The following is a 21,678-nucleotide window of genomic DNA, read 5'->3' as shown; positions in this document are numbered from 1 at the left end:
CAGAGGGAGAGGCACCCACTCTTCTGTTCTTGTCATGGAGCAGCATCTGTGACACACGGGACACCTGCAGCTCACAGAGGTGATCCTTAGCCTATTCCAGGGTACAGGACTGATGTCTGACCCCGTTTTCCAAGGCCTGAGCCTCCCCAGGCAGGGCTGTGCCAGGCAGGGCTCCAGGGGCAGAGCTCTGCAGCACAATGTGGGGCCTTTGTCTGGTGCTTCCTGTGCCGCTGGTCCCACTGGGGAGCAGGAGCAGAGCAGCCCTGCACTGGTAGAAAACAGCTTTGCTGCCATAGCTGCAATCACACCAGGGAGTGCTTTGCCAGGGTAGTATATAGTTCCTGTATCAGTTAAAAGCTCCTAGGGAAAACAGAGCCTAACTGCAGGTGGAGAAAAGATAATATCACAGCTTCTGGTACGTCTGAGGTTTTACCCCCTTTTTCTTAGTGGCCAAGAAGTGCTGCTGAAGGCATTTCGAAACAGTCAGAAATGTTGGTTCCAAAGGCAGCTATATTTCAATAGCTCTGACGCATTGAAAACAGGCTGGAGAGCCTTTCCATAATCCCTGTGATGTTTCCCTGCCTATCTGTGTAACTTGCAGCTCCTGTGTGGTGGTGGTGCAGACAGGGGCTAGCACAGACTGTTCAAGGTATGGGCGACATGGATTGCTCACAGGTAAGTGCAAACCAGAATTGCTGAAATTCTGGCTGAGGATGGGCTTTAGGCAAAATTCACTTTATAAACCAAGTGGCATTAGGACCAGTACAATGTTGGAGATCATGAATAATTCTAAATCTGTAATGAAATGTCATACAGACAGTTTAATATCGTCAGGTTTAGAAAAACACTGAAATATAAATTAATATAAACAATATGTTAACAAAGGACTTGTATTTGTAGCAGTCTATGAGCCCTTATGCATTGAACAATCTTTGCATTTTGCTTTACTACATACCCACATATCCAATAAACATTGAAATACTTAGTCAAGTAGGAACCAGCACCTATTGTCTGCATAGCCAGCTTTAGACATTTGTGTTCTATTCAGTCCTTGTGTATGTTCTTGTCTGATCCATCACCTTCACCACCTTTGGTCAGTTGCCTCAAAATTTAGGAAAAAGCAAGTATTTAGCCAATTGCCTCCCAGAAGAAAGGCAGACAGAAGAAATTTGAGGACCATTTGAGAGAGTGAGTAACTGATTACTTTGTGCTGGAACATCTGGATTGGTCAAGATCACCCTACTGAGCAGGGAAAAGTCAGAGAGCTGAGGGGCATGTTCCTCCACAACCTTACTGCCCTCCCAGAGGAGTTAATTCCACCCTGTAAATCTGCACATTGCATGTCCAAATTTATCCTACCAATGTCTTAGACTGGGATTTGGTGTGTTTATCTGGTTTTTAATGTGTAAATCACTCTCATCTTCACTGTATGAACAGTGAAGGCTTTTCCCTGGTCTGCATAAGCAGTCTCTGTGTTTTGGCCCACACCCTAAAGAAGAGAGGTTTCTGCAACCCCCTCTCCTCCATCTAAGTTTGGCAGAGGTGCAGAGGGCAGGGGTGCCGTGTCGCTGCGGAATGTTGTCAGGGATCACCAGGGCAAGAACGGCCCCGGCAAGTGCTGTCCTGGCTGAGAGCATGTGAGCCCGACACGTGTATGGCCACAGAAACCCAGATGGTGGGAGCTGCCACAGCCACGGGGCTTTGGAGCCGATGGGAGCACAGTGTGCTCTTCATTGCTTTGTCTTTTTTCTTTTCTCCTCATTTTTGCCCCTTGTGAAATGCTTTGTTCTTAGTTTTGTCTGTTTTTATTACATTCCTGTTGTCCTAACAACTGTAAGGTCCCTCTCCCGCAAATGAAAGGATATGCCTTTTGATCTGTGTATTTGTGAATTATTGTTACTTTCCTGACAAAAAAGAACACCAAGGAGCATCTTGGCAGATTAGGTGACAGAGGGAGACAGGAGGTGTCCAAATGAGAAACACCGAGGCCCCCGAGAGAGAGACAAGACATTGACTGATCACCTCTCAGGCTGCTCCAGACCGCGGTGTGCGCTGCCCTGAGAACCAGCTCGGTTTAACCATCAGAGATTTTCCTTTTCTACGGAAAAAAAAAGCGAAGAGCTCCCCTGTGGGTGCCAGGAGGAGGGGGCCGGGGCCAACCTTGTGCGGCTCTGCCCCTCGTCGGGCCCCGCGCCGCCGGCCCTGCCCGTGCCCGTGCCCGCGGCGCTGCCCGCTGCTCGCCGCGGCTGTCCTCTGCCTTCTGTGTCCTTCTGCCATCCACGGCCATCTGTGTGCCCGCGGCGGGGGCCGCTCCCACACGGTCCCACTGTCCCTGCGGCGGGGCCCGCTCCCACACGGCCCCACAGTTCCCGCGCGGGGCCCGCTCCCACACGGCCCCACAGTTCCCGCGCGGGGCCCTCTCCCACACAGCCCCATTGTCCCCGCGCCTCGGCCTCCCCTCACGGCGGGCATCTGCTGCGCCGCTGAGGCGCTTCGGGGCGGCTCCTTGGATTTTGTAAATCGAAACTTTCATTCGGTTTTCTGGAGCGGGTGAGCTCCGCGATGGACGCGAGCTCTCGGCTGCCGGGGACAGAGGCAGACAGGCTCGGGCAGCTCTCGGCTCTGGGGGGTTTTGCCACCCTGTGAAATCTGTGGGTGTCACAGCTGCCCTGTGAAATATCACGCTTCAATCCTGCTTCTGAGTGCTTTAGGGACATCAATGCCCCTGGGTAAGGTGATGCTGTGATAGTGTTTACACCGTTTTACCCACACTTGGCTCTTACCTGCTTTGTCTGTCTTTCTAGCACAGTGCACTAGTTAGGCTGCTCTGGCAGGTTGGAGAGACAGTGCTGGGTATTACTGAATTGTGGGAGAATGTACAGACCAGACCATTTTCTGGATTTTGCTTCTCCTGATGTTCCCAAATATGTGTTGGCATTTAAGGCCCTGTACAGCACTGATGGTATCCTCAAAAAGAAGGGACTAGAGAGTTAGTGGGTGCATGGTAGGACTCTGTGAGAAATCCTGCTAGATCATCACCTCTTGAAAAAAAACCCTTTAGCCCCAGAAGCTTTTTGTATCAACTAAAATCTTGCTTTGAACTTGAAATTATCTGTGTCTTCAGTTTTACATGACTGGAAGAGATACCTGTCCCGCCATGTGATCCTTTTCTAGCAATAAATGAATGAGCAAAACAAGCCCTCCAAGCTGTATGTGCAGAAGCTGTGTCCCAGAGGTGCTGGGCTCTTCCTCATCCAGCCTTTAATTTAAAGGAAAGGGGGAGAGAAAAAAACATACTTTTTTTTTTTTTTTTTTTTCCTGGTTGTAAGCAATGCAATAAATAAGTGCGTCTTCTTCCAGTTGTAATTTATAGGCACTGTTCCTTAAGAAATGCATGAAAGCTATAAATACAGATGCCATTTCTGAAAGATACTGCTGTTTCTGTACATTTTCTGGTTTATTCATAAGGTATGTCACTGTAAGCCTGTGATGAAGGTTAAGGAAGTGTGCAAATGAGCTCAGCTAATGCTTTTGTAATGGTACTAAATGGTCAAGAGGTTCTAGGTAGGAGAAACAATTTGGGTTGCTAATTAGAAAGACAGAGTTTCACCCAAAGTAGGACCCAGAAACATTTGTCTTCATGAGGGTCTTGTAGCTTAACAGTTGATCAGCTGTAGCATAATTCACAATAGATATGCAATATCATTGTATGTTATATTGCAGTGTATATTGTCAAATGCTTAAACACTGAAACCTGGAAGATGAAACCTTGATTGAAGCCAGAATAAGGTCTCATGCACAGACAATGGAAAGAAAAGTGGATAGTCTAAAAGGAGATGAGAAGAACACCTGACTGTATCAGAGCCAGTGGATGCAGTGCATGAGCTTAAATAGTTTTGCCTCTCTCTTCCTAACTGGCCTGATCATTTCTGTGATGATGCCAAGAATAGTCTTAAGTAAAATCCCATCTTCCACTTTGGTTTCAGCGCTGAAGCTGAGGAGTGTGTGGGTACAAGCACAGGGCCAGGAAAGCTCTCTGCTGAGCAGAGCCATGTCCATGATTTCCTGGCTGCTGTAGGTTTGTACCACCTGTTCTATTGCTAGATAAACCCAGAGTTCTGGTGATGACCCTCTGTCATGTGTACGTCTCATCTGATCCCTTGATAGCTGGGTTATTTTTTTCAAATTCCAGGTGTCTCTTTTTTTGCTTTTTCTACTTTCCCCTCCCTCAGCACTGCCTGCCAGGTTGTCAGTTTGCCAGTGTTCACACAGCAGCTCTGTGGTAGGAGTAAATCTGACATGAGAGAATCTGCTATGTTTGGTGTGGCTTGAGAAGGAGTGTCTTACAAAGGGCAGACACCCATAAGGAATATGAAGTCCTACCCTTGTGAAGGCCTAAGAAAAGACAAGGCTGCTATACCTGGCATCCCACTTAGTAAGGGAGGTAACCTTTGCTGGCAGGTAAGATGTGTTTGTTCTAGTAAACAGGAATGCCAATGCCCCTTCTCTTACTGAGGGGTTTAGCACTGTAACAGAGCATAAAATACCAGTTAAGAACAAAGTCATCCCTGCTCTCCATTTTTCATTTCACAGAGTAATTCCAGTTCTTGTTTCATTACATCACATTGTACATCAACATAATTTCCTTTCTGGAAGCTGACAGAAAAGTGCATCTTCTTTTGTGCTGCACTTCAAATATGTGCACAACCATTTCCTTTGACTTCAAGGAGTTAAATGTTCACACATGTCAGGCACACTAGGATCAGAGCCCTTGGTAATCTAGATAACTTAGGTAAAACTGGGTAACTTGACTGTGCATCATTAGCTCAATGATACACCAAGCTGTGGGAGAGCAAAAAACTCAAACAAGCTGACCCCCAAACCCTGAAATATTTTTGTGTGCAAGTCTGGAGGGAGGAGGGGAGAAAAAGAGTCAACATATCTTTAGCTCTTTGTGGTTTGTTTTGGTTTGTTTGCCTGTTTTTTGTCCAAAGGTTATTGAGAATAGAAACTAAAAATTAGAGAAGAGCCACTAAGGAATCCAGAATGCCCCCAAAGCATGTGAAACCCAACTGGAACAAAGAAAGAAGTAGGTGCTGGAAATATACACATTCAATCTTTGCAGACACACGTAAGCACCAGAGCTGTAAATTGGGCCTGAAAAACCAACTTTCTCTGCAGAGCTGTGTGTGGTTCCTTTTCTGAGACCTATCAGTTCATGCTATTCAGGCAGAGCTCCCCAGCTCAGCACTGTGCTACTCTGCCCATAAGGGTGTTGAACAAATATTTTGTATCCAAGAGAGACTCATTAATGTCTTTCAAACCAGATGTAAGTTCCTCATTATTCTTCTGCATAGGTCTAGTAATGGGAGCCTCCTCTAGAGATGCCCTACACAGATGTCTTTAGGAAATGTTGATGGCATGAAGCAGGAATTGTTTTCACTGAAAGATTTATAACCTTATAACCTTTTCAAGCCTAGGCAGTGCAAGTAGACTGAACCAGCAGCAAGGGGTTTCTGACTTCTGCACTATTCTCTAATACTGACTAACCCAGAGAAATAATTTTGGTCTAAATTTTTGCTGTTCTGGGTCCCCAGTATGAGGAGTGAAATGTCAGGGGGTCTTCAAAGGTACTGAGTGTTTCTGACTGCTATTTGAATTGAAGGTTTAGAGTCCTTATTAAAAAAAAAAAAAAAAGACCAACACCCCCCCTCCCCCTAAGCCCATGGATCTTAATTTAGGGCTCCCCAAATCAGAAGCCACTTTGAAAGTCATGCAGAAGCACAGAACAGCCGATAGATTTCCATATCCTGCAGGGTTTTGGCATGAATCCCCTTCTTTGGTTCCAGGCAGAAAAATACAAAGAGACGTCTGTGAATAGGACCTCACTGGGTGTCCAACCCTCTGAGTGAAATTTCCTGTGCAGAGGATGGTCTCGGCCTACATTTTCTAGTTATTATATAGAATTTGTTTCCTGCTAAGCTAGAAAAAAATGTATAAAAAACATAAAACCTTCAGTGAATTCCCACCTTATAGAGCTACTTCAAGCTGTACAGGCAGAATTTGTACTGGAGGAGTTGACATTGAATAGAATAGTTCAAGGGAGACACCAAAGCTCAGCAGAGACATCCTTTAAAAATTATTTGTCTTGTCTGCAATATTTTGTAAGTTGATCCAAATCAGATTTTTGAGTAATACCATTAAAGTCAACAACCAACACCCAGGATGAATCTAGCTCTTAAAGTGCCATTCAGGCTCCTTGAGAGACACACATCCCAATGACTCCTTTAGCAGTCATTAAACCAATTATCATCCCAGTCTATTTCCAACAATTATCATCATAGACTTTTTGGGTTTAATCAGCTTTTTAATTGACCTGTGAATAAAGCAGGAGATACAAAATTCTCCCCTGATACCTCAGGTGTAACTATTATACATTTAGCATTGCTGTGCACATGAAATAATTTACACCATAATACTGACCTGAGGCTGGGATATGAACAACAATATACTCATAAATTAAGGGTAAAAACAAAGGCAATAAGGGAGAAGAAGAGGAAGTCGTAATCCATAAATAGAGTATCACCATGCCTGGTGACATTGTTTCTGGGACTTCCTTGGCCAGCAAATTTTGGGACTGGGAAAAGGATTTTAATTTTTTTTTCTAAAACTGTATGCAAAGCACAGAATGAATTGTGATACAAAATTTTTGACCATTTCAAAAGTGCTACAATTATTGAATTGTGTTGCAGAAATGTCTTCAGACAATTGCTTAGGATTTTAAAAATAAATCAGCCATTTAGGCATATGTCCCAACTAACTTTTAATATCACTTGCCTTAGCACAGCACTGCAAAGTGGCCTGAATGCAGCAATTTGCGGGATTTGGCACTGTGAGCCCCACAAGCACTTAGCAAAAGCAATTGTGTAGCTCTATTGAAAATCCCGCATATCATGCTGTGGGGAGCCAGCACTTTTTATCTGTCGGCACTGTTGGTGACAAATATTAAAATAAAAAGTATGACACTATAGGTGCTTCAAAATTCAAACTGCAAGTTTCCTACTGCGGGACTTCTAACCATGTAATAAAGTGCAGGGAAGAAAGCAGAGTTCAGACCCCATGCTGTAATAAAGGCAAGGAAATCTTAAGTGTTCAAATACATAATTCATTCTCTTCTGAGACTTTCTACCAGGTTTCTCCCAGTAAAGATTTTAATTTGTGCCTGAATGATACAATCTTTAATTTCTGTTTTACGTCCAGAGACAGCTGGGAGGGCGCTGGGGCAGCCATACCCATTGTGGTGGATGAGAGCACACGGTCAGGATGGGTCAGAAGCTCCTCTGCAGCTGGGAGGCTGTGACAGCCCCACAGGGCCAGCCCGGGCACAGGAGAAGGAGCCCCCAGCTGCCACTCGCTGTGAAAGTGCCTGCAAAAAAGTCACCGCAGCAGTCAATGAGCTTTGTTTGTTTCCCATAGAAACACTTTGCACCTTAAATAATACCTTCCTCCAAGCATCTCAAGGCACATAGCAAACACTGACTGAGCTTCATCTTTCTGTGGGGAGGTAAGACCCTGTTCCCACCTCTTCTTTTGCTGTATTTTCTGATGACTTAAAGACTCTACTGCCATTTTGTTACACAATTTTCAGAACTAGAATTTGAAACACATGACTTTGAAATGTTTTTTTTGCTTTGTTGTATAAATATTTTTACCTCTATTTTAATAACATTTTATGTTAAGAACAGTGCAATAATCACAAGGGAGAAGAAACTAATGAGAAATTGGAGACATCTTTGCATGTGGGGATGGTGCACATAAGCAACAAGTTACTGAGAAGTTACTGGCCATATAAATGAGCAAATATATCTCTGCTAAAAGTTCAGTGAAATCACTGCATTTATATCGGGAATAAATTTGTCTCAATTGTGAGAAGAATTCATGCATTTCACTGCAGTGGTCATTTGACCTAAATTATATACATTGATCTGTGTGCCCCACTGGTGTTAGCGTACCAAATAGACTGGATTACATATTCAGATGTAAAGCTACAGGAAAGTGCCTTTGACCCATTTACATTTTCTAATCCAGCCTCTTAAGTCTAGTTATTTTCTTTTTAAACCCTGATATTTTTTCATTCCTTCTCCAATACCCTTCTAGGGACTGGCATCCATCTCATCCCAAGCCTGGTAGAATGCTTGGCAGTCAATGCTTTAATCAGTGCTGTTGTGTTAGCTGGGTTTGGTCTTCCCAGATAGGGTAATTCAGGCCAGCAGTGTTTGTAGTCATGGGATCTGTGAACTTTTGCTCCTTTCCTAGGAGGAATCCCAGAAATCCTTTGCATGTCCAATCTTCAAAACATTTTTATTTTAATAATTGTTTTCTTTTACAAAATGGTCAGAAAAATTGTGCCCCTGTTGATGCTGCTGAGAAGGCTGCCGTGGATGTTGGGGAAGCTTTGGCTTGCAGATAGAGACAGAGGAAATCATGTTTCCAGCTGGGTCTCCAGAAGCAGAGGATGCTGGATCAGGACCACAGCAGGGTTATCCCCTGTCCCAGAACAGGGTGCTGCCAAAGCAGGTTCTGAGCCTCTCAGCAAACTTCCTCCATGGTGTCAGCTCCTCCCAGGGAAGCTCAGAGCCTCTGTTCCTGTGCCTAGACTTGCTCTTTCAAGGAAGTATTAACATTATACCATGTTGCTTTTTAACAGCTCTTCAGGGTAGGGAGAGTTAACTCTGATCCCTTACTGCAAGACAGACTGTTAATTAGAAGCATGAGCCTGATGCAGCTGGGTTGAAATGTGTTAAAAAAAAACAATTAAAAAAAAATTAAGCACCCTCTGCCTACTTCAGTGTAGGGGAAAGGTCTCTCTGACTCTACCTGCTCAGAGGCTACATTGAGGCTCTTTGACTCTGCTCTGAGACTTGCTGACACTACTGATTCAACACTGTATCAAGACACTCCAACTGTGATCTGAGACCTGGAGCAGAGCGGGAGCATCTTGACACTGTGTCAAAACAGTAGTCAAGAGCGCATGGACGCAGCACTGAAAGGCTTTTGTCTCCCAAATGAAAAGGAGCTGGATTATTTTCATCTTTTTTCCTTCCCCCCCCCCTTTTTTTTTTTTTTTCTATTAATGGTAGCTTTCTCTTAAATAAAAATCCCCACAGTTTATTTGCAGAAAGAAAGCATGACATGTCCCCCCCCCCGCCTTTTTGTTTGATAAAGCAAAGTGACAGACAATGCCTTCACTGTACAATGCACTTCACTAAAGCTTCACTTTACTTCTTTGGCTTTGGAGAAGTAAAAGAATATATTTGAAAATTATTCCAGTTTGGGAACCAAAAGAGGTTAATCCTTTCATGATACTGCACATCATTCATCTGTATCTCTTTGCATTTTTGTGTTTGTTGTATATTTTGGAACTGCATATTTGTACAATAACAAAGATTTGATCTGTCTTACAGTTTTGGACATAGCTTTCCTCACCACCCTCCCCACAAAATTCAAGCTATAATACCTGTGAATTCAGTTTTGAGTGTTGACCAATGTTCAAGAGAAGAAATTAGTTCAATTGTCAGAATGTGACAATGCCTGCTGAGACAGGTTTCTTTTCTGCAGATGAGATGGTCTTAATGCTACATGGACTGTGACTTTATAACAGGTTAAACTCATTTATTTAAAAAATGAGAATGCAATTGAATTTATGTTTCCTTGCTGGGGTCACAGGTACCAAGGAATTAGCAAAACCATCTACTGAATGTTTTATAGATTATAGTGGTTTTTCTGAATGTTAAATGAAAACAATCCATTAAAATAAAAAATGAAAATTCTTTTTGTTTCCTTTTCCTCTTGGGCCTTCCCAAAAGGAGGTCGACACCGACCCAGTTTGAAAAATACTTACCTAAGCCAATCACTGCCCAGCATGTATTCCCTTGAGCAACTTGAGTGGGCATGATGCCATCTGAACAGATGGGCATTACTGTAGGCAACCAAGAGACCATGCATGTGAATCAAGTATGGGTGTTTACAGCATCATTTCCCTGATGAGAATGTCAAAATGGCAGCCCAGTCCGAGCCTTTGGCTCAATTCACTTGCATTTCACTAATTCAGCTCTAAAATGGACAACTTCATGAAATAAATTATTAACATTAAGTTGGGTGGCCCTGATTTTTCTTCATTGAATTGGGCAGACCAAGTGGGTATTGGACTTGCTGAAAACACCATGGCTGGCTCCTATCTGTAGCAGGGGGGGATTTGTTCTTTTGTGAAATGAGGGCAAAGAAGCCCCCATGTCTGTGCCAAATATAACATAACAAACAGGCCAACACATCAGTACTACAGATGTACTCTAAACTGAAAGGAGGAAACATTTTCCCTTTTTTTTTTTTTAAGAAAGCATGTTATTTCAATCAAAATTAAAGCAGTATAAAAGGGGGCTTACATGCAGGATATATTTGAATAATAACCTGGTGGAAGGTCAGCTCCTTAAAGGTGCATATATTGAATTAGGATTTTACTGCTATCCTAAAGAGAGGTGCACATAAATAGTGCAACATTTCTGAGCCCAGCAGTCATTGTAACTCCTGTATCTGTTGAATGAAGTGATTTCTACCAAATTATCGTAGGAAGTTCTCTACTGTTTGTTAAAAAGAGAACTTCAAGTACAGAAAATATAGACTGGAATTTGAATATTAAATCAACACCTTTGTATACTTTAACAAAAAAGGCTATCAGATATGTATCCTGAAAACTTGATTTAAAGTGTATTATCTGAAATGCTGTAATTATTTTGTTTTCCTTTTGAGGATCTGTTCTATTTTCTTCTTGCCAGCTTCTGTGTGCTTGTGCAATGCTATCTGCTAATGTACCCTTCATTTTCAGATGTGGTAATCTGCATAACCTTTTGCTTTCCTAAGTGGCTAGTCAGCCTGAATTTGAAGAATTGGCATGCTGAACCATCAGTATCATGTATAAAATACTTGGATACATATTTCTTTCAGGAATAATGCAATGTCTTACAGATAATACCTAAAACTCCTGGTGTTTTACAGTTGTTTCTGGTTTTGCTTGGGGTTGTTTTTGTTTTATTTAAATAATGTAATTTCTTAATTTTCTAGGAAGAACCTGGTGAGTTTTACATCTAATCCTATCATTTGGTTGGGGAATTCAGGAAAAAAAAGAAGCAGCTTTTCAAAAACATTAGGATTACAATATAAATAAAAATAGTGCTTTTCTAATACTTGTTTGGAACAAAGAGTATCTGAAGTGTGTAATTTTCTGTATGCAGATTGTATAATTATTTTCCTCTCTTATTTCAAACTATCAAAATCAATGTTTTCATTTGTCTTCTGTACTGTGCTGTGATGGCTCCACCTTCTTTTTCATTAGACTTTCTAAAATGCTCTGATACTTTCTTTTTCATTTTCTAGGAAGCATAATGTTTATTTTCTTGCTCAATGTCATGGTAACAGAAAGATTTCCTTTATATTATAGCTAAGTTTGTGCTTTAAGTACAAGCAGGGCAGGTTGGAGAGTGCAGTATATCCCATGTGGAAAGGCAGCACTTGCTTTCTGGGTGCCAGCACATACTCCCAGCTGTTGCTGTTGCTGTGGGGTCACAGATGCAGCTCACACTGAATCAGTTAAAAATGTAGCAGCTATGCTTGGGGACACAAGCTCAAATTTTCAGGGCCTGATTATTCTGTTAGTTTCATATGGGCAATTCCCACAGAAGTCAGCAGAAGCACTACATGTAAACCTGACAGGCTAATTTGTAGCCCTGAACTGCAAAAGATGTAATCATACATTTGATTTCTGTGGGTTCTTGGGGTGTAATTCTCTCCCATTTTCATGATATTAGGATTTTCTACATCTTTTGAAGATTTGGCTGAAACCAAAATATATTATGTTACTTTTGATATTTTATTTTCAATAATCAGGGGAAAAAAAGAGATCTGAAGTATATGATTTCATATTGGACCAGCCCAGAGTGAAAAATATGTTCTACAGTGCTCTGAAAACTGAGCTAAGAGTAATACAACGTATGCCACATTATGTGCAGGGAAGGGCCTCAAGGGATGAAGGCAAACTAATCAAAGGAATAGCTAATGGCCTAGAAGGAGAATGGGGAACAACCTGGTACTACAGAGCTCCCTCAGCTCAGAGGGCTGGTGTGCAGACTGCTGGGACCCCAGCCCAAGGTCTCAATGATTTTATCCAAAACAAGTCAAATTCAAGACAATTTTTAAATGTCTATATATTTTATTCTTTTATCAGAAATTTCTTCTACACAGGGAACATAGACAAGTATTGGGGCTGAACCATCATTGCCACATCTGCACAGGCTTCTATAACATTACTTATGCCTGTATTCCCACAGCACACCAGGGGTAATATTGCTGGTCTGTTTTGTCTGCTGACTGATCAGCATCTCAGGGCAAATAAAATTGTCAGGTAAAACGGATTTGGCACCGGATCATTAAAAGATGATCTGAAAAGGTGACCATTAAGGTCTAAGCAAGCTGTCACTTGTTTCAATAAGCAAATGGAGATCAAAGACATCTTTAATATGATGCTCCCAGTGTCAGTATTAACTCTTTTTCTCATCTGTTTTCAGATTAATGGGACAGAGAAATCCAAGAAAGCAAGTGGAGGCTGGAGTGATGCTGATTACAGTGGAAGGTATGGCAGTTGGTGAACTAATGGAGAACAGAATTACAAACATCAGGAGCCTTACAATAACAAGGCAGGGCAGGCAGTGTAGCCTGCACACTGGAGAACATGGAGATTCACTGTGCCCTATCTCTTGAAGCCTACAGCTTTGGGAAAAGGTCAAAATACAGTCTTAGAAATCCCAAATATGGTTGGCATCCCCAAATACACTAAGTAATATTTGCAGGAGATGAAAAGTGCTGTTTGCATTAGGGGCTATTAATGATCAGTTTTCAAACTATTTGTATCATCTTTCTGTGGTGACAGTGAGGACTATGCCACTGAAATAAAGTAGAAGTTTTCAGCCTGTAACAGTGAAAAAAAGTTAGTGCAAAGCCAAGGATATTTAAGGCTTGTAAATCAAAAGTTATGTATAAGATGGACACAGTACTAGATGGCCCCAAGGATGAGGAGTAAATGTAAGGTACTTAAAGTTTGTATTGATTTACCTGTGTGTGAATAAGGGAATTAGTGCCAGTAGCCACTTCCTACTCCGTGAGTGCTGAGGGATGGCAGACATGGGAGGCCATCAGGTTGGGAATTCCAGGTTAGGATCAGGACAGCTTTGTCTGGAGTTTTGCCTGAGGAGACCATAGTCTCCTAACCTGTATGTTTCAGTTGCTCCATATATCAAGGACCGATAAATAGTTTTAACATTAAAAAAACTGCAGCTTCTTTTTTCACCTTTGAACTGTTGTTACGTAGAAAAGCACCTTGCAAGATGAAGTTCTGGCATCAAATACTCCAGTATTAGAGTAGAGGTTGTAAATGTCAACTGTATGAAAGATGGTTCTCAAAATTCAGGACAGCGCAAATGCTGATGAGAGGTTTGAAAGATGGTGGTGGGGGTACTTGGCTTAGGAGAAGCATAAACCAGGAGTAGAAAAGGTTGTAAAGTGAGAAATGAGGGATAGCTTGGTAGAGCCACAGTTAGGGTGGATGGGGAGTAAGATTCCTGAACTGGGATTTAGAAATGATTTTAAATAGTTGGCTATGTCCCTATAGTTTATGCAAGACAGTTCTAAGCCTATTTTGTGAAGTTTTAAATGTTGAAATGAAATCAAGAAGGTAAGCAGGCAGACAGTATTGTTAAGGAAAGCAGCAAATGAAGCACAGCAAAAATAGAATAAGTACTCTGATTTTTAAGTTAGTGAGCTGAAAGCAAAGGTGGGATATCCAGAAAAAAGAGTCAGAAAATGTCAGATACACAGAGGTAGATAGGGAGAGCTGAGATGAGGAATCAATAAAATAAATGTGTAGTCTTAAGAAGGGTTAGGTTGCCTTAATAACTAGTGTGGAAAAGGAGAAGATACAGAAAAACATGAGCGGTGCTGACATATAGTGGGAGAAAAAAGCTGAAAGTTACCAGAGAAAAAAACAGGGGTCTGTCAGAATGAGAATAAGAGATTTGCTTTAGACAGAAGGAAGGATTTATGTTATGAAGACTGATTAAGAAAAACAAACCTGGTGTGAAGATCTCCTGATATGGTCAAGATGTGATCTTTTGAGGAAAAGTTTGTAGAAGCTTTCTTAGGACAGGGACGATGTTTACTATGTGGAACAATTAGCCACAAATCAACTTTTCTGGGACTTTGGCGGTTAGGTATTAAAAGCAGGTCCTAGTGTGCCTGTGTATATGTGTATATATATATATATATATATATATGTATATATTCATGCTGAGGCTGTCCCTGAGCCCCAGGGTGGTTCCATGTGAACCCTACTGCCCCAAAGTAGGCAAGGGGGTTGTCCTCTGGATGTGTTTTGTACTGCAGTATTCCAGCTCATCCAGTGATTTTAGGTTCCTGTAGGAGGCTTATTCCTACAGGGAGTAATATAAGCAACAGATGTTTGCAGTGACACAAAACAGCCTTTCCAAAGAGGCTGCATTTTTTTCAACCCAAATATGTTCCTGTGTGAGAATGGCAATGCAGACCAATTGAGGATGTGCACAAGCTGGTAGTGTGAATTTCCAGTGCACATATAGATTCTTTTTATGTGAGGGACAGCTAGATCTTACAGCTGTGTCTCTTGCATGCTGGTCTTGTTCTTTGCAGAGGTTTGGATTCTGGTTTGTGGGTGGCTTGTATTTTGTCATTGGTCTTTCACTGCATCTCTGAGGTAACTGTGGACAGGTGATTCTGCACAGGTAGTTCTGTTCAACTCTGGACAGGCCTTCACAGCATTTAATGTGCTCCTACATGGCTCCTACTTCCATATTATAGGGCAAAGATGAGTTTTCTTGCTTCGTGTGACAACAGTGATAGGAACACTTAGTCTAGTATTCATTCTGTTTATAAGATAGCGTAGAAATTCTCAACAGTTGTAAATAATTGTTTGTCCTTTACAAACTAGGGAATAAAAGCAAGGCTCAATAGCCAGTGCCAGGTAATTCATGCAACACACAAGTGTGTCTGCTTCAGAGTAGAAATTGGACAGAGGCATAAAAATAAATGCAAACTAAAAGCACTCTTTTTGAATTTGTTTTGCACATGTCATGTCATTGCTAGTTTTTATTTGATGATGCTATTAACTATATACTGTAAAGTGAAACCAGGATTTGGAAACTGAATTGTTACTCAAGAAAATGAGTGAGGAAAGAAGTTTCCGTGGGAGACTGCAAGTAAAGTGTGCTAATACTGCACTTAGCTGTGACTCACTGTGCAGATCCTGGCATTACAGGCATATATTTTTGGACAGAAATACAGGCACCTGTATTTCAGAGTAATTTCTTATTTCACCTTTCTTGGAGTAAATGCTGTCTCCTGGTGAAAAGGGCTGCACTGCTTGTTTCTGCTACCACTCTGCTTGTTTGCCTCATTTCTCCCTTTGCACAAACTCTAGTGATGCTGTGGCAGCAGAAAGGAGAAAGATTGGTTCAGGAAGCTGGTCTGATGGATAGCCATCCTCAGAATTAAACAGTAGAGTCTTCTGTCATGCAGATGAACTAAACTGAGTCATGTTATGATTGCATGGTGTGCACATCCTGTGTGAGGGAGGGACTGGAAATCTACTGTTGCTTGAGAGAGGAAAATATGGGATTAGAACCATCCCTTTGGTGGTAGCCTGCAGTTACACAGGGTTGATTAAATTAGGAAGTCTTTTGTCACTCTTGAGACAACTCAATGTATGAGACAGGTCAGTATGAACTCATCCACATTTGGTGGTGCACACTCAAGCTCTTTGTGTCTGCATTAGGGACTTTGTGGAAACGAGTTTTTTAGAAACAAGTCTGAGGTGGAATTAGCTTTTGGTTAGTGTGTTATTGTGTATAAAAAGAAAGACAAGACATGTGATAAATTAGTTACAAAACTAGCAGTTCAATGGGTGATTATTTTGCTTTTTAAAAGATGCAGTAATGCACTACACCCATTGCTGAACAGCTGTTATAAAACTCTCCTGGTCTCTAGCAGAATGAAGTCTTCACCAGTGTAGGACTGGGTGAGAAGTGATGTGTTCCTTCACTCAGCTTGTATGCATGCCAGAATCTAGACCTTCAGCTGCTTTTCCCTGTTCCCTTCATAAGATCCATTGTCTCACACACAAAGTGTTACAGCTATGAGCTTTAGCAGCACAGATCTGTAGCTGTCACCAGCATCTGGTTTTTAAATCCTTTTCTGTATGCTCACATGTTTGTCATTTAAGTTACTTATTTTTAAATTACCACGGAGTCAATACTTCACATTATTTAGGGACATAAGCATTATGATTCAGGAGAGGCCTGATACAAGGATCTTGCTCACACTGAAGATTTCTTTCTGATAATGGACAGTTTGTGATGCTCCCTGTAACAGCAAGGGTGGGGGATTGCTTCACTTTGAGGCTTTTGAGTTCTATCAAAAGTACTCCTTTGTGGTTACTGCTTAAATCCTGTAAACACTTGTTGCTCAAAAGTGGCCCTCCTCTGTCTTGAGTCTTGATTTTTTCCCCTTCTTGCAGGGATACACTAACAATGCTTTTGTTATGTATGAGGAGGTAACATTTCTCAATAAAACCAGCTGTGTGTACTCCTTAGATTCCTAATCCTCTCATTCAAATGCTCAAGACTCATCTAATGAGCTTCATATTACAGCTGTTCCCTTAACCTTTTATTTTTTTTAAAGTGGTCCTGGTTATTTTCATACTTTAATATAGTTCTGTTTAATTTTTGTGATTCATTTTGGTTTGTGAGAAATGTTTGATTTTTTCTCCTTTACTGTAAATTCTAACTTCTCTGAAGCAAAAGTATGTCCTTTTCCCTATTTAATTGTGGGACCTCCTGACCCTATGCTGAACAACCCTTCTTTCTCTCTGAAGCTGGGATCTCCACAGTAAGATCTGAACTTGGGAAGTTTTGGGGTTGGCCTTTTTGTCTGCTTGTTTTGTGATGGGTTTGTTTCTTTGTGGATTTAAGGGAGGGAAATTGATTGGTTTGTTTTTATTTTTTACCCAGTGTTCATTAAACAACTGGGTTTCTTTGGTGCTGAAAAGTCTAGTGAAGTATAATGCAATGCAGTGTGTGTTATTCTAATGTAAGTTTTAGTGCTGTTTAAATTCTGAGTAGCTGTTTGACTTCTGCTGACATGCTGTACTGTCTGTGAAGAAAATCAAGAGTGTTTGAAGTCCAGAAGACAAGCTGAAAGCGTGATGCTTCCCCATTAAAAATAGTTTTACATGTGGAGAGTGAACTAAATAATGCTTTCCTTTTCCTTGTCATAGACCTGACTCCTTTTTAAAATAACTTTTTAATTAATTTCTGTTGGAATTTGTGGCATGACTGTTTCATGGACATTCTTAATGGTACTTTGATTCCTTCTTGTACGGTATTATAACTATACTTATTTTCTAGCTCTGTATTGCCTGTTTGCCCTTCAGGCTACACAGATTATAAAATGAGATTTCTCTGCGTCTGGCCACTGATCTGCAATCTCTTTTCTGTCCTCTAATCTGCTGTTCTTTAGTACTTTGATTCCTTGTGTTCTTGGGTGGCCTTTCTTATCCCTCTCTTTTGGATTTAGTGTTTTCTCTAGTTTTTCCGAGGCTGCTTTCTCAATGTTCATTGTCTGTTTGGCATCAGCATGATCTGTAGCTTCGCTCTTTCTTCCTTTCATCCTTCACAAGATCTCTGCTGCATATGGTGGACCACCTTTCTTTTAAACTGCTTTAGCAAAAGCTCTTTCAAAAACTTAAGCAATCTCCAATCTACCTTCTTGCCCATTCTTATCCTCACTGTTCCCTCCCCACTATGCTCCTAGTTTGAGATCTGTCAACTCTGCGTGACTAAATCAGTGTAAATAGGCTTGGCAAACAGTTTTGGGTTCTTATATGTTGGCTCTCCCTGGGTCCTCAGATTTTTTTCCCCTCCCTCTCTCTGCTAGAAAACCTGCTCTTTTCTCTCTCTCGGCACCATCTCTTGAGCACTCTCTCTTTCTCTCCTTTTTCTGTCTTTGTCTGTTGTCTCCAGGGCCTCCACTGTCACATCATACAGTTCTTCCATCATATCTGGCATTTCTGACCTGATCTTCCTCTCCAGCTTGCCTGCATTTTCTCATTAGTTACAGGCGTCCCCTGATTCTGTCAGACTTTTTTTTAAAGTTATTTCCTACGGCTTTTCTAATTTTTTTTTTCCCTGTGACTTTTAAAAATGTCCTCTAACAACTAAAGCAAACTGGTGGGGTTTTTGTGTTATCTTGCTTGCTTTCTGCCTTTTTTTTTTTGCATATTGACTTGCTGGAGCCATTCTGAAAAACCTTCAGACCATCCCATTTGCAGTGCTTAATGCCAGTGCCATCTGGTTATCCACACCTACTGAGGAAGGCTGGGATAGCATGTTACCTTGTGATTTGAGAGTTAACATAAAACTATCTACTGGCCACCATGATGCAATTTTTAAGACTTTTAATATGGTTTGCAGTACATTTGCTTCACTAGCTGTTTATGTTGTCAGCGTGGTGCCTTGAGCTTCCAGTTGCACAGCTTTAGCAATCTTCACTTACTGACATTCTCTTTCCTAGGGCCAAGTTTCCCAGGAGATTTTCCTCATGTGACACAATCTTCTGTAAACTAGAGCGCTGAAATCTCTTAGCAAAATTAGTTCATCAGGCTTTAGTACTGGGTGACCTCACTGTGAAACAGGCACTAAAATACATTTTATGTGTCCAGATTGTCTAGGTAATTCCATTAGTATCATTCTCATGGTAGCTGAGCAGGTAGATTGTCTTATTATCACAGTGCCTGAATTAAATTTGGGTTAATTTAGTAGATGGTAAACTCTGCTGCTGATATAGGTTCCATGTAATTCTTCACTTCCATAAACCTCACTCTGTTTTTAATGTGAACTTTTAAAAGAAAAATGCAATTATCTTTCTCCTTGCTAACAGCTTCATTTTTTAGGTAATACACACAAAATAAATATAAATATACATGATGTATTTGGTGTACTGTCATAAAAGTAAGAGAGCTGTTTCTTTTTATTTGTCAAAAAACATATTTTAATTAATATTTTACTCTTTTGATGATGCCACCTTTATTGGGACAGTTTAGATTGACAAGGATGGGCATAGTATAAACTCTTGTATAGTGAGACTGAGAAATTAAGCATTTTTCATAACAGAAAAGAAAAGCTGCGAATCTTCACATTGTTTTATCAAGTTTTCCTTTGAAATACACAGAACTTGTGTTGCCTGAAATCAAGTGGAATCTAAAAAACTAAAAATAGTATTTTGTATTTTAAACTAGGCAAAAGGGCAACCTTGGATGGAGAGATTTAGGTAAGTATAACACTTTTGATTTTTTTTTTGTTTGTTTGCTTGGTTGGGTTTTTTTTGTATTTTGTTTTGTTTTGTTTTTTAATTTGAGATGTTGACTGTATCAAGGAGAAAAGGGGATGAAGGTTCCATTGCCATTCGTGCCCCAAGTGTGCTTTGTGACTGTGGAATTTTTTGAAATCTTCCAGTTCCAGCCATGTCAGGTAAACAGTACAAGTCCAGAAATGTAGTTTCTCATTTTTCTGTGAAGATATGAATTTTACCAGCAGCCATTGTGTTTTGCATTGTTTGGTTACATTGCCTTCGGAACTGCCTTTAACCATTCATACAAAGCAACAAGTTGAAGTATGTTAAAGTGAAATATGCTTTTGTGAATCTCATTTATTCCTTCTCAAGTTTTTCATCATTTTTTTTAATGCTGATGCTCCCTGACATAAAGATTTCATGATGTTACCAGGAAGTAGTCACATCCTCTTCACTTGCCCAGAAAACCCCCTGCTCTTAGAAAAAGCTGTAGGAGGTGGACTATTTCCAGTAAAAGCTTTTAGGTTTAGCAGTTGTGTGTTGTGAAATGCAGGATCTTAAATTATAGGCTTGGCTATTGAGTTTTTGTAATAATACTTGCTTTAAAGGGTAAAAAAACACAAACACATGAGTTTGGGGAAACAAGAAGGTTCTTTATCAAATCATAAAGATCAGGCTACCTACCTGACCAGCAGAGTTGCTCAGCACTTCTGGAGATGCCTACTCATGCTGAAGGAGACAAAGGTTTTGCATCCCTCTGGTCAGGCTGCCTGTTCCTCCTCCCAAGATATCGGAGTGTTCCCAGTGGATGTCCCTGCTCAAAGAAGGGTTGGGTTGTAGTGCATCTTCTACTGCTTTATATATCACATAAATTCTCTTGTGAAATCTGGCACACTGTATTTGTTACTAAATTCTTCAAGGGGAGATTTCTTGACCCTGTTGAGCAGAGAAAGCTTTTACATGCTGCACTGGCAAGTGAGTATGAGGAGAAAATAAGACAATCTCCTTGGTGTTCTTTTGTAAGGAGTGAGTATATTCAACTGATCGCTTCTTTGCTAATTGCATGTGTTATTTTCTCAGAAGCTGCTGCCTACAGCAGGAATACTCATTGCTTTCGCAAGTAAAACAGTTTTTTAATATTAAAATTATTCTATTAATTTACCAAAAGAAATAAAAAAAGGAAACAAATGGTTTAACTGTCTATTGTCACATGCAAAATCCTTGATTTGTTAAAAGGACTATGTAGAAAAGAAGCATTTTGTTTTAATCTCTCTGAGTTCTGCTAAGCAGCAAAGAACCACTACTTTTGTGATGCTGAAGTCCACAGATCTGGCTCTGCGGTGAGTATCTCCTGTAGAGATCTTGCTCGAGGTAGGAAAAGTTCATACACTGAATCAGTAGGACACAATTATTAGCTCTTTTTCCCCCACCATCCCAATGTGTGTGTGTGTGTGTGTGTGTGTGTGTGTGTGTGTGCACGTGCTCACCACAGCAGCCACAGTTACCAGTTGTATGCACACTCCTGGCTGAGACAAGTGCTGAAGCTTTTTAATTTAGAGAGCTCTGTTACTTGTGGGGATTATGGTTTACATTCAAAATATCATCAGCTTTCACGGTAATGTAGAACACACAGCTGCTACTGCATTTTCAAACAAGGTATTTTCAGCAGTAACTTCTGTTTTATCAAGTATTCAAACATTCATGAAACCCCCAAACAAATAAACCCCTTCTTCCCCAGCTTAAACACATAGGATATTGGCATAGCTATAGTCTTATTCCATTTCCATTTCACCAAATAATTTTACAGTGCAGACTCAACTATTACTGTAAATTGATTTCTTGGCCATGTTGGATACCTTTTTGGAGGGGCCCTGCAAGGAAGAGGCATATGAGCTTTGTGAAGTACCCTTCTAGCAGCCAGCACTCTCCTGCCCTTCCCCTTGTTTGTAAATCAAACAGCAGGACCTCATCCTATATGTACAACATGTACATGTTGGCTGATCTGGAATTTTGTAATTCTTGCTGGAGCTCAACAGTCTTTTTAGAGTTTTGAGTGTGTTATGGATGGTGCTTGGTTTTTTGGTTTTTTGTTTTGTTTTGGGAGGGGAGTGTGTGTGTAGTTATCTCAAGAAAATAATTTAGAATCCACTATGCAACTTGGTGGCAAGCAACACCTTTTTTTCTTTAACAGCTTTC

General features: G+C 40.9%; 1 long non-coding RNA gene across 10 annotated transcripts in view; it reads left to right on the top strand.

Annotated features, from left to right (window-relative positions):
• Nucleotides 1-2,167: 2,167 nt before the first annotated feature.
• The window catches only part of LOC111934628 (uncharacterized), a 141,458-nt gene continuing 121,947 nt past the window's right edge, over nucleotides 2,168-21,678 (top strand). For 3 of the 10 annotated variants that reach the window (XR_015275575.1, XR_015275582.1, XR_015275577.1), the window contains exons 1-3: nucleotides 2,229-2,729; nucleotides 12,618-12,682; nucleotides 19,430-19,461. This is a non-coding gene — a long non-coding RNA (uncharacterized LOC111934628). Of the gene's footprint in view, nucleotides 2,730-7,260; nucleotides 7,565-12,617; nucleotides 12,683-19,429; nucleotides 19,462-19,549; nucleotides 19,662-21,678 lie in introns of all 10 variants that reach the window. The other 7 variants (XR_015275579.1, XR_015275574.1, XR_015275576.1 and 4 more) reach the window with 6 other exon arrangements.

This window comes from Cyanistes caeruleus, chromosome 12 (assembly GCF_971803275.1).
Source record: "Cyanistes caeruleus chromosome 12, bCyaCae1.hap1.1, whole genome shotgun sequence".
NCBI classification, from domain to species: domain Eukaryota; kingdom Metazoa; phylum Chordata; class Aves; order Passeriformes; family Paridae; genus Cyanistes; species Cyanistes caeruleus.
Note: the sequence above shows the minus strand (reverse complement) of the source record. Positions and strands in the feature narration are given on the sequence as shown.